The sequence below is a fragment of the Phodopus roborovskii genome, unplaced genomic scaffold, assembly GCF_943737965.1.
Source record: "Phodopus roborovskii unplaced genomic scaffold, PHOROB, whole genome shotgun sequence".
Classification (NCBI taxonomy): Eukaryota; Metazoa; Chordata; class Mammalia; order Rodentia; family Cricetidae; genus Phodopus; species Phodopus roborovskii.
Window position 1 is genome coordinate 1,410,322 of NW_026126549.1, and position 15,761 is coordinate 1,426,082.

Below are 15,761 nucleotides of genomic sequence, written 5' to 3' on the forward strand. Positions count from 1 at the left end.
CAAGAAAAGGTTCCTGTCAGGAAAGGGGGTGCCTTATTAGGGTAGCTCCTCCTCCAGGGATAGAACGTATTACAGGGTGCCTACTGGGACCTCAACTTTGGCATTGTGCAGCCACCATCCTCTCCATGCCAGCCCCAAGCATGAAAGACGACAAAGAAGACTTCTTTTGCAGAAGAAGGAATTGAAAGAACGCCCAGTGATGGGTCTAAGTGCAAGTGGGATTTTGAACCCATGGCTGCCATTCAAATCTATGTTCTTTGGACCACCCACACTGGCTGCATTGGCTGGGTAGTCCCCCATATCTTTCCAAGGATCTGTTAAACTTATTTTCAGCACCTGTCTTTGGCCAGCAGGACCCCTGTGGGAGAGCCAGGCAGGCTCGGAGTTTGTTTCCAAACCACTTTTCACTGGGTGCTGCCAGCACCAGGTCCAGTCCCTGAAGGAGGTTGAAACTCAGGGCAAGTGGAAACCTCCCCCAGTGTGATGTTCAGCGATGGAAATTTTTTCCTCTTTCCCTTCTAATTTTGAAATAACAGCAGGGTGACGGCCCAGGCAGAGCTCCTGGGGGCTTCATGATTTATTCAACAGGTGGCCTTTTGCTGTTGAACATGCACTGCAGGAATTTGCTGTAGTCGGAAGTGGAGCTGCAAGGAAGCCCATGGGCTCTTATCTCCCACCCCCAACTTCACCCAGAAGTGAACAATGACAATCTCAGGAGGAAAATGAGATTTGCTCCCCCACCCCAGGCGGGTGCCTGATTGCCAAAGAGATAGTGTCCCAGCAGGAAACAATTAACTGCCATTGTATTATTTAGGCTGGAGCCAGGGGGAGGTGAGGATTGGGTGGGCGATTTGCAAGTTTATTAGCCCCCTCCTGCCCTTTTCCACACAAATGTGCAAATCCCCCTTGGCCCAGAATTGGCTAAACCAATGATAAGGTCAAACCGATTGTTTCATTCCTTCCTTCCGGCTAGGTCGGCTCGAACTCTGGCTTCAGCTCTTGCTATTTGGGTGGCAGTTTGTCTATAAAGTAGCAAAAACCCAATACTTCCTGAGTTTGACGAGAGGCTTACCACCAGTTCAAGAGTTTGGTACCTAGCCTGATACACACAAGGGACACAGTGGACATGTGAGCCTTCACTGTCACACGGCTGGCTCAGCAGACTGCCATGGCACTAGATGTCAGATACGTCCCTGACATCAAGCAACAGCTAATAGGGAATGTGCTATGACAAAATACCTGAGAAGGCACTTTGTAAGCAACAGAAGTGTATTTCTTACCGCTCTGGAGGGGAGGTCCAAAATCCAACTCAGGCAGACTCAGCTTCCAAGGCACCTTGAGCGATGTGCTCTCAGAGGGAGCACAATTTGTGATCTCACAGGTAGAAAGAACCAAAGGGCAAAAATCAAATCCTGCAGGAAACATTTTTAGAAAAGCCTTTACCCTGCTCTTGAGGAAGAAGCCCCCAGGACCCAGCTATCATCTCCTGAAGGCCACATCTCTTATTATTGCTGTGCTGGAGATTAAGTTTCAGCATCAATTTTGGAAGGGAAGCTTACATTTAAACCATGGCAAAGGAGATAAAACCTGAAATAACCAGTTACAATACAGCACGGTGAGTGACACAGATAGATTCTAGTGCTGAGAGTACGTACAAGGTCCCTGAAGCCAGGTTTGCTCCACTCAGCTGAGAAAGGAGCTTGTGTTTTCTCAGAGTCATAGACCATAGTATAGAGGGACAAGGCCACCTCACTGTGGCTACTCAGCTGCAGATGGTCCTTGGTCCCTTTCACTTGACCAGGTGATGCCTATGAAGGGGGTGAAGGAGGCCACAAGCAGGGAGACCATCAGGGACGATGTAGGCGAGAGAGGATGGATTGTGGATTGCTAACACATGGAATTCTAATCTGTTTGAACAGAGGTGGTGAGAGTAGACAATATTCTGGACGTATCTGAAAGCATACCGTATAATTCTTCCTTCAGGTGTAAGTTAGGAAATAGGGAAGGCAAAAATAAACACGTACATGCTTTTCTTTTATTTTTTGAGATGGGTCTCACTATGTAGCTCTGTCTGGCATGGAACTCACAAAGATCCACCTGCCTCTGCTTCCCAAATGCTGGGATTAAAGGCATTTTGCCCCCAGGACCAGCTTTTCTTTCTTTCTTTTTTTTTTAAAGACAGGGTTTTTTGTATTGCTTTGGAGCCTGTTCTGGAACTGGCTCTATAGACCAGGCTGGCCTCAAATTCACATAGATCTGCCTGCCTCTGTCTCCTGAGTGCTGGGATTAAGAGTGGATGCCACCAACGCCCTGCAGGACCAGCTTTTTTAAAAAAGAAAAATCTTTAGTCCAGCATGATGGTTTATACCTTGAATTCCAGTACCAGAGAGGCAGAGGCAGAGGCAGGTGAATCTCTCTGAGTTCCAGGCCAGCCAGAGCTACAGAGTGAGCTCCTGCCTCAAACAAAACAATTATCTTAGCTAAAAAAAAAAAAAATAAAAATATGTGCATGTGTGTTTTTGCAGGCATGTATGTCAGTGTAGCACATGTATGCAGTACCTACAGAAGCCAGATGGGGGGCATCAGATTCCCAGGAACTTCTGTTACAGATGATCGTGAGCCATCATGTAGGTTCTGGGAATCAAACCAGCCCCCCCCCCCCCCCCAGTGAGAGCAGCCAGGTCTCTTAACCAGAATCATCTCTCCAGCCCAAGACTGGATTGTTAAGAAACAAACAAACAAAATACGTTTCGGAATGGATGAAACTGGCCAGAGAATGTTATGTACCTGTCCAGCCCACATTCTTGGGGCAGGATCTCACTTTGCAGCTCTGGCTTGCCTTGAATTGGGAATCCTCCTGGCTCTTCTCATGCTGTAGTAACAGAACTTTTGACAGTTAAAAAAAAAAAAGTCACTCTAGCCAAGTGTTTCCCCTACCTATCCCAGCCCTGGGTTGCAAAGAGAGGCCCTTGGCTGTGTGACCTTCTCACTTTGTTTTTGCACTTTAAGCTTTGTTTTGGCAGCTTTGACCTAAAGACAGCAGTTTCAGTTCTCCTGGTGCTCCTGGGTCAAGGGGAAGCTTCCTGCCTTGACCTTTCTGTCCAGCTCCCTTTGACCCCTCCCACCTCAGGCGTTTCTTTGTCTGTAGATTACCATCCTGGTGGTCCCTAAGGAAAGGGGAGCCGGAGTGTGAAGTCTCCCCTGCTGTCAAGGGAAGTTCAGCCGAAGCAGGGAGCTAAGCCGCTGCCCTTAGGAAAGAAAACACTCACAGAGATCTCTATCTGGGCCATTTGTCTGGTGCCCTCCCTTCTAAGGGCTTCCCAGGAGCACAGCAGTCCCTTCCTGCCCTGGCCTCTGCCCTAGAGGAAAGGGTTTTTTCCTTTTTCCACTTCTGAGAAACCCTGGGCTTGCAGCTCCAGGTCACCCCAACAGTGTGTGCCCATTCCCACAGATCTATTATTGAGAGCGCGCGCGCGCGCGCGCGCGTGCGTGTGTGTGCGTGTGTGCGTGCGTGCGTGCATGTGTGTGTGTGTGTATGTATGTGCGCGCGCAGTAGAATTGGGTCATAGGAGACCTGTTGGAGAAGACCATTTCTCCTCTCTCTTCCTCCCTCCTTCCCCCATCCCCTTCCCAGTCTCCCTCCTCCCTCTTTCCTCTTACAGCACTGAGGAACTAAGGGGGTGGGGGGGTGTTCCCACATGCAGTGCTAAGTGCCCCAGACTTCACTTTTCTTTCAAGATTTCTGTTCAAACAGCACTTTCTCGGAGAAGCCATCCCTGATTACCACTCAAAGCCATTCTCTCTGTTGTGTTGTGTAATTTCTTCGTATGCTTTTTACTCTAAAATTATCCTCAGCATCTATTTCTTACTTTTTAACACATTTTAAATTTTATTTTTGTGTGCACTGGTGTTTTATCATGGGTGTCGGGTCCCCTGGAACTGGAGTTACAGGCAGTTGTGAGCTGCCATGTGTGTGCTGGGAATTGAACCCAGGTCCTCTGGAAGAGCTTCAGTGCTCTTAAGCACTGAGCCAACTCTCTAGCTCCCATTAAAACATACTTTGAATTTCAATTATACGTATAAACGTGTGGGTTTGTGCGCATTCATGCAGGAACCCTTGAATGCCAGAAGAGAATATCCAGTCCCCTTGAAGCTCTAGTTACAGGGAATTGTTTGTGAACTGCCTGACATGATGCTGGAACAGAACTTGAGTCCTCTCCAAAAGCAGCTTGTTCTCTTAACTACTGAACCATCCTCTCTGGCCCTTATGTATTTCTCCCTTAGTTCCCATGTGCTTCCTTTCCTCTACACCTGTGGCCCCTTTGGGGGAGGGGGGGTCAAAGGACCCTTTCACAGGGGTCTCTTAAAAGCATGGGAAAACACAGATATTTATATTACGATTCATAACAAGTAGCAAAATCACATTTGTGAAGTCACAATGAAAATGATTTTCTGGGTTGGGGGTCACCACAACGTGAGGAACTGTATTAAAGGGTCGCGCATTAGGAAGGTTGAGAAGCACTGATAGACCATAAGGCCTATGTACAATGTACATGTCTTTCCCACCACACAGTTCCCAAAGTCACACAGCCCGGCAACTTCTTTTTTTATTATTATTTTTTTAAATTTTATTTATTTATTTATTTATTTAGCCTAGTAATTTCCAGGCCCTTAGCACTGAGTGAGCAGCTGTGTGCTACAGAGCCCAGGGAATGCTCAGTCCTCTGCCCCATCTTTGATCTGTAGTTGTTCTTCCTGTGTGATGATTCATTCAGCCCAATGCCAGTACAAGATCCAGATGACAGGTCTTTGGCTATCCTGTGCCAGGAGAATAAGCCATATGGCCCCTCCTTTTCCCTAAGGAGCTTCCCAGATCACCCCAGACTTCCTAGGTTTCTGTCCAGCTGTGCCTTCAGCTGGGGGACCACTGCAAACTGTCTCAGTGGGCCACCAGTGTAGGGCCTGCTCCAACTGGCCCTTCTTAGGATAGACTTGTTAAGGATGTCAGGCCTATGGCTCCTCCCTTCTTAACTCACTGACAGATGCACCAGCTCAGGAAACTAAAAAAATGCCTGGACTCCCAGCACTCACAGGAGGCGGGGGGGGGGGGGGGGGTCAGGGGTTCAAAGCTGGCCTTTGCTACCTGAGACTTTGTTTTAAACTAAATAAACAAGAAAGATCTTTAAATTTATTAAATTATTTATTTTATGAGCATTGGTGTGAAGGTGTCAAATACCCTGGTACTTGAGTTACAGACAGTTGTGAGCTGCCATATGAGTGCTGGGAATTGAAACTGGGACCTCTAGAAGAGCAGCCAGTCCTCTTAACTGCTGAACCATCCCTCTAGCCCAACAAGAAAGACTTTTAAGCAAAGGAAGAAGGAAGGGAGGGAGGAAGGGATGGAGGGAGGGAGGGAGGGAGGAAGGAAGGAAAAAGTCAACTTGTCCTACAGTGTGAAGGTAACTGAGCCAGACTAAACTTGCAAGAGAAGTTTGGGGTGACCTTGGCAAGAGGTGTCTCAGAGAGTAAGGAGCACTCCTGATACAAGATGCCACTGGCCTCACCACCACCAAGTTTCTGGGGAACCATTATTTACAAGACTGCCTTATTCAAGCCACTGAAGTTATGGGAGGCAGGATGGAGACTAACTCTAACAAATGAGTTATTTATATCTATATCCCAGACCTCAGAGGGAAAATTCCCATACTTAGTCGTTCCTAGATGGCCTGTGACACAGGATATTTAAAGTAACAATGGGTTGAATTCTTGTTCACATTTTTGGCAGGGCTCCAGTCTGAAAGTCCACAAGAGAAAGATTCGTTAGGCTGTGTAGTTGGGGGAGGGGGGCTGTTTCTAATTTGAGATCTATTTAAGATCTGAGCTCCCCCCCCCCTTCCTGGAATTACAAAGGAAATAAAATTTTGATTTTAGAGACAACATTCCCTGTGATCTACTTTGGAAGATTTTGGGAGTGTAATTCTTTGTCCTTCCCACCCCATCTTTGAGGAAAATGGGGTTATTTTAAAGAAAGTAGGAATAGTTTGACAAATACAGTTTGACAAGCCCAAGCCTCCCCCCTCCATTCCTTAGCCTTGAAGGTGGAAATAGCCACTATCAAAGGAGGCAGCCTAGTAGCCAAGTTCAGAGTATGTTGTGACAGTTGTCTAGAGGTGGACATGGCTCCAGGCACAATCACTGACCTACTTAAGCCACACTTGCAGGGAGACTCTCAGAAAGGGTTGAAAATGACAACTGACTACTTACTTAGTTGAGATGATAGTCAGGCAACTCCTTTCATGACTGTATCCTAGTATGATGGACATATAAAGCAAGTTGTATACATGTAATAGGTAGCCCTTGATGGAACACAGTAATTTTTTTTTTGTCTGTTTTTGAGCCAGGGTGTTATATAACCCTGCCTGACCTTGAAATCAGTATGTGGTTGAGGGTAGGTTGTTCTTGAACTCCTGGCCCTCTGATCTTTACCTTCAAAATTCTGGGATTATAGGGAATTTTTAAAAGGCTTTGTAAAGAAATAGATTATGGATAATGAGATGGCTCTGCAGAGAGAGACACTTTATGCCAAGCCTCCTGATCCTTGAGGCCGTATGTACTGGAATGAGAGAACGAATTCCCACAATTATCCTCTGACTGCATGTGCACCCTGGCTTGCCCACACACTCACACTTGCTATGTAGTTCAGGCTGGCCTCAAACTCACAGAGATTCTCTCTTGCATCTGCCTCCTGAGTGCTGGGATGAAGATGTACACCACCATGCCTGCCTGGTCCAAAAATTTTCAAAGTAGAGAATGTACCAGTTTTTTCAGCTAGAATGACTTTGGTTCGGAGTGGCAAACATTATCCAACCTTAAATGGCTTAACTTACACAAAAGATTTATTCCTTTGTATACCTAGGAGCCTCTATGTTTAGTGACTAATGGACTAGCTAACTTTTTTTCACACCAGCCTGTTCATGGTACTAAGAAGGTTACAATCTTATTGTTAAAAGAACACAGCACTTGGTGTTGTTTCTTCTGTGGCTCAAGATGATGAAACTTTGTACTGGGGTTATAATGCTCTAGGGAGCATCAAACCGACTAAAATTCATTACCATAGATGTATGAAGCTGTCAACTAAAAATAATAATAAGAATTAACTAACTAGGGTGACTAAGGAGCCAGAAAATGTATAGAATTGTAGAGAAGGCCATGGATAAAGATCTCCCTTGGAGAGAGGAAGATGCTAAAAAGTGAACATGTAGTTACATAAGCACCATGAAGGAAAGGCCCAGGCTTCGAGGAGGTGAAAGCTGTGGGGTAAAAGGACTGAGCCAGGCCAGAGATGTGCGGGAGGTAGGGAGAAGAAGGGGGTGTGGCTCACAGGAGAAGAGCTGGTGTCAGGGAGCACCCCAGCAGGTTGGCAGGGCACAACCAGACTGCACAGTTCAGCATCTTGGGGACACTGGTTAAGAGCCCATCTTTCACATTAGGTTCAACAAAGCTCAAACGTTTTATTCTAAAACTCCTTTTTATTTTGAAAAAAATTCTGAGGTTTAAGCTTTATTTTTTAATTTTTATCTTATGTGATGGGTATTTTTTGGAATATGCCCCAGTGTAGATTTATTTGCTGTTTTCTAATTATTAGAGCAAGGTTATGAGTTTGGGGGAAGAGCACGAGAGGTGAAGTGTCTCTCTTGAGCAAGGTTTTGATAGTGTAGGATCACATGACTTATTACTGGTGATATTTAACCTCTTGTCATTTTGGCTAAGGCTGCATTTATGAAATACTTCCACACTGAACTGCTTATCTCTCCCCCTTCCCCACCTCCTTCTTGGGAGGGTGTAAATAGAGTTTTCTTTGGGTCACCAGCTTACCAAAAAGGACACGGAGACTTATTAATTCTGAAATCTCGGCCAACAGCTTAGACTTGTCTCCAGCCAGCTCTTATAACTTAAATTAACCCATTTCTATTCATCTATGTGCTGCCACACGGCTCATTTACCTCATCTATGTACTGTCCACCCTGCTTTTGGATTCCTCTGTCTCTGGAGGCCAACTCTCTGCATCTTCCCCCTTATTCTTCCCAGCATCCTCTCTGCCCTCAAAGTTCTGCCTAGCTGTTGACCCTTTAGCTTTTTACTGAATCAGTCTGAGTAACAAATCTTCACAGTATACAAAAAGATTATTTCACAATAGGAGGGAATCACCTAGTCTAGCCCACACTCAAAAGGAGGGAGAACTATAAGATTTAAAGAGGGACAAGGAAGGACTGGATAAAAAGGTGATGGTTGCTGTCAGTGAGTGTCCTAAGTTATACAGACCTGGCTGTGACAGCCCAGTCGAATCTGTGGTCTGTAAGAACAGCAGCCCTTTCTGTTTCCCCCTGTTGGTTTTCTTTGATATCTTTAAGGTGAATCCCACACCATCCATCCAGGATCTTGTCCTAATTCACATACCATCTGGTGGGCCCCCATGTGCCTCTCAGTGGCAGCCTGCCAGTGTGTCTCCAGCACACACACACACACACACACACACACACACAGGTTCAACTGCTCCTGGTTTTTGTCACAATGTTCCTGCATCAGGTCAAGCATAGGGAATAGGGATATGTCTAGATGAGGTTTGTGGCCTGGAAAGTAGAGGGGAGGTAGGCAGAAGGGATGGCAAAGGCATAGGATGAGCTACAATATGATGCTAGCTATTAGAAGATGGAAGGCTTGGGAGATAGTAAAGTGCTGATGACCTGAGTTTCATACCCAGAATTCATGGATATATAGGTACATGCTTGTAATCACAGTGCTGGGGAGGATAAGACATGCAGATTTCCTGGATCTCCTTGGCCAACTAGCCTAGTCTACTTGGAGAGCCCAGACTAATGAGAGATCCCGTCTCAAAAAAAAATTTTTTTTTTTCCAAAGGTGAGTGATGTCTGAGAAATGATACCCCCCAATATTATCCTCTAGCCTGTATATCCAAGGGCACATATGTGCATCTGTACACATTAACTACAACATAATGTAGCATGCATGTACAAAGGAGAAAGTGGAGCTAGAGAGAAATAGGTGACCAAATGAAATAAGTACTTGGTAGACTAGCTTGGTATAATGTGAGCCCATGTATAGTTTCATCTTTTCTTAAATACATGTTCATGTATTCATTATTTGTGTACACATTGTGTATGTGCAGATTCATGTGTGTGTGGAAGCCAGAAGTCAACCTCAGATGTTGTTTCTCTTGTAGCTGTCCATCTTGGTTTTGAGACAAGGTCTCATTGGGATCTAGAGCTTGGCAATTAGGCCAGGCTAGCTGACCAGTGAGCCCCAGGAATCCATGCCTTTCTGCCTCCCCAGAGCTGGGGTTGCAAGCATTCACATCACATTTGGCTTTCTGTTGCATACTAGAGATCAATTTAGGTTCTCATACTTACATGGCAAACATATTACCTGCTGTGCTATTACCAGTCCCCTATGTGTGGTTTTAAAGATAAAAAAGCAATGCCTAGCACACAGTAGACACTTTCTTTTTCTTTGTTGTTCTAGGGTTTGAATCCAGGGCCTCACATATTAGTCAACCAAGTTCCCCCACAATCCTGCCACTTAATCTTCTTTTATTACTTTTATACATGTAGATATTTTGCTTACATGTATATCTGTTCACCACATGAATGCTTGGTACCTGTGGAAGCCAGAAGAGGGTATTAGTTTTATTGGAGTGGAATTACAGATGGTTGTGAGTTGCCATGCAAGTGCTGGGAATTAAACCCAGGTCCTCCTGAAGAGCAGCCAGTGCTCTTAACCATTGAGCCATCTATTTAGTGTTTTTCTTTTTTTTTTTTTTTTTAATCTATATGTCCATCCATCCATCCATCCATTCATCTATCTGAGAAAGGAACTTTGTATGTAGCACTGCTGTTCTGGGACTCACTATGTAAACCAGGCTGGCCTCAAACTCTGCCTCTGCCTCCTGAATGCTGGAATTGAAGGCCTGTGCCAGCATGCTTGACCTCCTTTGTAGTTGTTTATTTGTATTGTTTTGTCTTGTTTTTCTTACCCTTTGCTCTTTGGCTCTTTGGGGGCCCACCACCCAGCTCCCAAATAAATACATGGATTCTTCTTATTTTTTTTTTTATGAATGCCCAGCCTTAGTTTGGCTTGTTTCTAGCTAGCTTTTCTGTCCACCTTTTGCCTCTGCTTTTATCTTAATTTACTATTCTATATAAAGAACCATGGCTTGCTCTTCTCCTTTTCTTGCTTTTTCTTTCTTTCCTTTTTTTCTTTTTTTTTTTTTTTTTTTTTTTTTTGAGGCAGGCTGTCCTGGAACTCACTCTGTAGACTATGCTGGCCTCGAACTCACAGAGATCTGCCTGCCTCTGCCTACTTAGTGCTGGAATTAGAGGCATGCACCACCAATGCCAAACTCTTTTCTTGCTTTTCAATCTCTTCTTTTTCTCTTTAGTTTATTCCAGCCCTGCCCACCTTTTCTCTTGCCTAGCTACTGACCATTCAGCTCTTTATTAGACCAATCCGGTGCTTTAGGCAGGCAAAATAACACAGCTTCTCAGAGTTAAACAAATGTAACATAAAAGAAATGCAACACATCTTTGCATCATTAAACAAATCTTCCACAGTATAAACAAATGTAACACATCTTCAACTAGTATTACATAACACCCCTTCCCTTCCCTTTCCTTTTTTTTTTTTTTTTAAACAGAGTCTCTCTATATAGCTCTGGCTATCTGGAACCAGCTTTCCTCTACCTGGGATTAAAGGTGTATGCCACCACACCTGGCTGAACTTCTTATGTCTTATTAATGGGGGATGAACAAGCCATGGGTCATATGTAGAGGTCAGAGAACAATTTTTGGGTTCAGTTCTCTCTTCCATCTTCACATGGGTTCTGGGAATTGACTTCAGGATGTCAGGCCTGTACACAGCCAGCACCTTTACCTGCCGAGCCTTCTCATGCTCTGGCAGCCTCATTTTTCGCATTGTTTTCTTTTTTTGCAACAATTGTATTCTTTTAAAAGAGATAATCTGAAACTGGGCATTTTAGTACATACCATCATTTTAGCACTTTAGAGGTAGAGTCAGGATGATCAGGACTGTGAGTCCAGCCAGGGCTACATGAGGCTCTTTCTCAAAACCCAACCCAAAACAATCCAAGACTCAAGAGCATCTGATTTGTGTGTGTGTGTGTGTGTGTGTGTGTGTGTGTGTGTGTGTGTGTGCGTGTTTCTTTTGAGACAGGGTTTCTCTGCATTGTTTTGGATTTTGTAGCCTGTTCTGGAACTAGCTCTGTAGACCAGGCTGGCCTTGAACTCACATAGATCCACCTGCCTCTGCCTCCGGGAGTGCTGGGATTAAAGGTGTGTGCCACCAATGCCCGGCTTTGTTGTTATTTTTTAAGACAGGATTTCTTTGTGTAGCCTTGGCTGCCCTGGAACTTGCTTTGTAGACCAGATTGGCCTCAAACTCAGAAATCTTCCTGCCTCTGCCTCCTAAATGCTGGGATTAAAGGCATGAGCCGCCACCACTGCCCTATGATTATCTGATTTTTAAATGTTGGGACTGGTTAGGTGGCTCAGAGGTTAAGAGCACTGACTGCTTTTCTAGAGGTCCTGATTCCCAGCAGCCACATGTTGGCTTACAACCTTGTATAATGAATGAGATCTGGTGCCTTCTTCTAATCTTCAGGCATACATGGAGGAGGAATATTGTATACATAATAAATAAATAAATATGTAAAAAAATTGTTAAAAAACAAAAACAGACTGGCAATGGTGGTGCACACCTTTAATCCCAGCACTTGGGAGGCAGAGGCAAGCAGGTCTTTCAATTGGAAGTTAGCCTGGTCTACAGAGTGAGTTTCAGAACAGCCAGGGCTACACAGAGAAACCCAGTCTTCAAAAACCAAAATAAAACCAAAACCAAACTGAACAAAAAAACAACCAAACAAACTTTTAAAAAAATCCTAAAAACAAACAAACAAACAAAAACTATGCACCAAACATGGTTGGATGCTTTCACTGACTACATTTAGTCCATCTGGTAAGCTGCCCAGAGCAAATGTGTTTCAGTTGCTATAACAGTTACAGTCTAACTAGAGGAACTGAGCTGCGGATGGTGTGGTATTCGCATTTCAGATGAAATAGACAGGCATTCTGTATGAAGGAAACCAACAAGAGTGGAGTCAATGACTATGATACAGGTTTGATGTAGTGTCCCATGCCCTTACACAAAGTGCCTGTGCAAGCTTGAAAACTTACTGTCAGTTCCGCTAAGAGCCCTTTTCCCACAGCTCAGCTTCTGTGACGCAAGAAGGCAACAGTCAGGTGGCAGATGTCCACTGCAAGCCTCTTTACATGTCTGGGATTGGTATGAAGGATGGCTGCTTTTATTTTAATTAGCTTACTTAGCCAGGAAGGCTGAGGCAATGGGAAACAACTATGTGAAAAGGAACATTTGACTTGAGAAAAGATACAAAATCTGGAATGTGACTCTGTCATTCGTAATCTGGAATGTGACACTGTTATTCGTACAGCTGTTTTGACCTGAAGGAAAGTTTTGAAGGGCAGATGACAGAAGGTAACAGAGAAATCGGGATCTGCAATGAAGCTGTCTCTCCCACCACCCCATCCCCCCCAAGACAGGGGTTCTCTGTGTTGCCCTGGCTGTTCTGAAACTCACTCTGAGGCTGGCCTTGAATACACAGAGATCTGCCTTTGGGGGACTCTAGTGAGTGAGTATTACCTGGCTGCCACAGCATAATCAAGAAGGGAACTGAGCGCCCAAATATCAGACACTCTATCCACTTGTTTATGTGGGATGCCTTTTTTCTTTTATGTACATGGGTGCATTGTTTGCATGTATGTCTGTGCAGCATGTGCAAATATACCCGTGTTATGGAACAATCTTTTTGTACACTGTAAAGACATGTTACGCTCATTGGTTTAATAAAGAGCTAAATGGCCAATAGCTAGGCAGGCAGGAAGAGGGTCACTGAGACTTTTGGCCAGGGAGATAGCTCTCTGGGAGGAAAAAGGATATAGATTCACCAACCAGACACAGAAGAAGCAGGGCATATACAAGATGAGGTAACGAGTCATGAGTCCCGTGTGAGAACAGTCATTGGGAAGTTGGAGGGGCTTTTGGGAGAGGCTCAGACACCCCGGAGGATAGGAACACAGGCAAATGTTGGGCTCAGAGACTGACACCTAATTCTGGCATTTCACATCTTGGGACACTGTGCAAAGTGGCCCCTGCTCTCTATGACCATCCTTGCAGGACACCACCCATCTCTCTCTTCTCCTCTCTAACTAGACGAGTCATGAGCCACCTGGCAGCAAGTAAATTAAGTTACAAGAGCTAGATGGAAACAAGGCTAACAAATCTCTGTGAGTTCAAGACTAGCCTGGTCTACAGAGTGAGTTCCAGGCCAGGCTCCAAAAGCTACACAGAGAAATCCTGTCTCAAAAAGCCAACAAACAAACAAACAAACAAACAAACAAAACAAGCCTAAATATCTGCTGAGCATCTTTTAAAAAAATTATTTATTGTGTTCTGCCAGCATATATGCCTACATTCCAGAAGAGGGCACCAGATCTCATTATAGATGGTTGTGAGCCACCATGTGGTTTTTGGGAATTGAACTGAGGACCTCTGGAAGAGCAGCCAGTGCTCTTCACCTCTGAGCCATCTTTCCAGCCCCAAGGCTGAGCATTTATATTTAATAATAAGTCTCTGTGGTTATTTGGGAGCTGACTGATGGAACAGAATATTCTGCCTACACATAGCTAGTACTTAGGGAGGCCTGAAGAAGGCATTGGATCCCCATGAACTGGAGTTATACAAGGTTGTGAGCTGCCCGTCATGTGTGGAATTCATCTTGAGTCCTTGAAGCTCTTAACAGCTGAGCCATGTCTTCAGCCTGGATAGTTCCCCTTGACTGTCAACTTGGTAAGATAAGTAATCATTTGGAGATACACCCCTGGGCATGTCCGTGAGGGTGTTTCCAGAAACAATTACTGAGGAACAAAGACCCACCTTCCCACAGGTGGCCCAGATAAGAAAAAGGCTAACAGAAAAGGTTACATCATCTGCTTGCTTCTACTTCTTCATTAACATATCTAACATTGCTGCTGTTGCCTGCTCAGCCATCCTGCACTACTATCAGAATCCAGCTTCTTAGACTCTGGGACTTCCAGGTCCTCAACACTGAGGTGGAACCACTAATGCAGCTGGTTGTGTAGGCTGAGCAATCACTGGCTTCTTGGCCTCTCCAGAGTGTATGCAGCCATGATTGAACTACCTAGCCCCTACCAGGTAGACCAGTTCCTAGTTCTCGCCATGTAAGGCAGCCATTTCTCAGAGTCCCAAGACCATGCCCATATGCACTCTGGGAACTGACCATGCCTAGTGGGAGGCTAGTTCTTTATACCATTAGATGGAAGCTGAGGGCTTTAGTTACCCTGAGGAGTGGTGCTTGGAAGATGGCCACTGTACAGCTTAGGGTGGGGGCTGGGAGAGGGTTGCCCACGTAGAAAGAGTAAAGAGCAGTGCTGTGTGGTCAGAGGTTCTTTCTCAGAACGGGCTTATTGATAGGCCTTAGTGTTGTTTAGTTTTAATTTTTATGTATGGGTGTTTGCCTGCATCTATCTCTGTGTACCACGTTCATACCTGGTGACAGCAGAGGCCAGAAGAGGATGGTGGTGAGCAGCTGTATGGGGCCCTGTGCAAAGCAATAAACACTCTTGACTTGCTGAGCCGACTCTCCAGCCCCACTTAGTGCTTTATAAGCTGTTCACTGGTTGAGACTTGGGTTCAAATCCTGCCTCAGTGACAGTTGGAAGTTGTCTTGGTTAAAATAGCCTACACTCAAAGATTGTCTCAGGAGGACCAGTGATGATGGGGAGCCTCTGAGGACAAGAGAAAGCACCCCTAAAAGTTGTGAAAAGACCTCAGCATCTATCACACTGGCTTTGGAACACTTGGGTTAAAAATGTCCTGTCTACCACTTTTCAGTGGTGCGCTGCAGGTCCGTAAGTAAATTCATCCATCTGAACCTTGATTTTCTGTCAAGTGACATCAATTATAACTTCATTTAGTTTCAAGATTGTAAACAACATCTCATCTATGCTCCCCAATCATGCTCTCTGCAGTATTTCCTAAGGCTACTTGGCCTGTTAGCTGATGCTCTGTAGCTGTATCCGGTCCACAGGTTTTCCTACTAGTAGCTCCAATGGCAATCTCACCTAGAGTCCTTTGCTGTGTGGCTGGTGGCTGTTCTGTGCAGAGTCCCAAGTCACCTCCTGAGTCTGCAGGTCCGGCAGAGAAGATGGGGAGGGCTAGGCTGGGAGGGGAGAGGAGTGAGGATCCAAGGCTTGCAGCAGTTACTGTTAGCACACGTGTGGGCATAGGAAGTAGAGCCCAGGGAGTTTTTCAGTCATCTCCTGCTTAATGCATCCAGATGCATCCATAATTAGCCCTTGCCTCTGGCCTCCGGGCCCAGGTGGGCTCCAGAAGGCCGCACTGCCGCCAGACAAGAGGCCTTAAAGAACACCGGGCAGACAATTGGAATGCCATTTATCGTGCGAAACACAATAAAACCCTGAGCTCTCTTCCTGTCTCAGAGACCCATAAATTATGAAAATTATACCTGCCTGGGGCCTTGGACATATTGTTTTATTAAAGTTCCGATGAATAAACTTCTAGTCTCTTAAAAATGTCCTCCTGGCTCTTATCTGGCAGTACCTCCAGTGTGG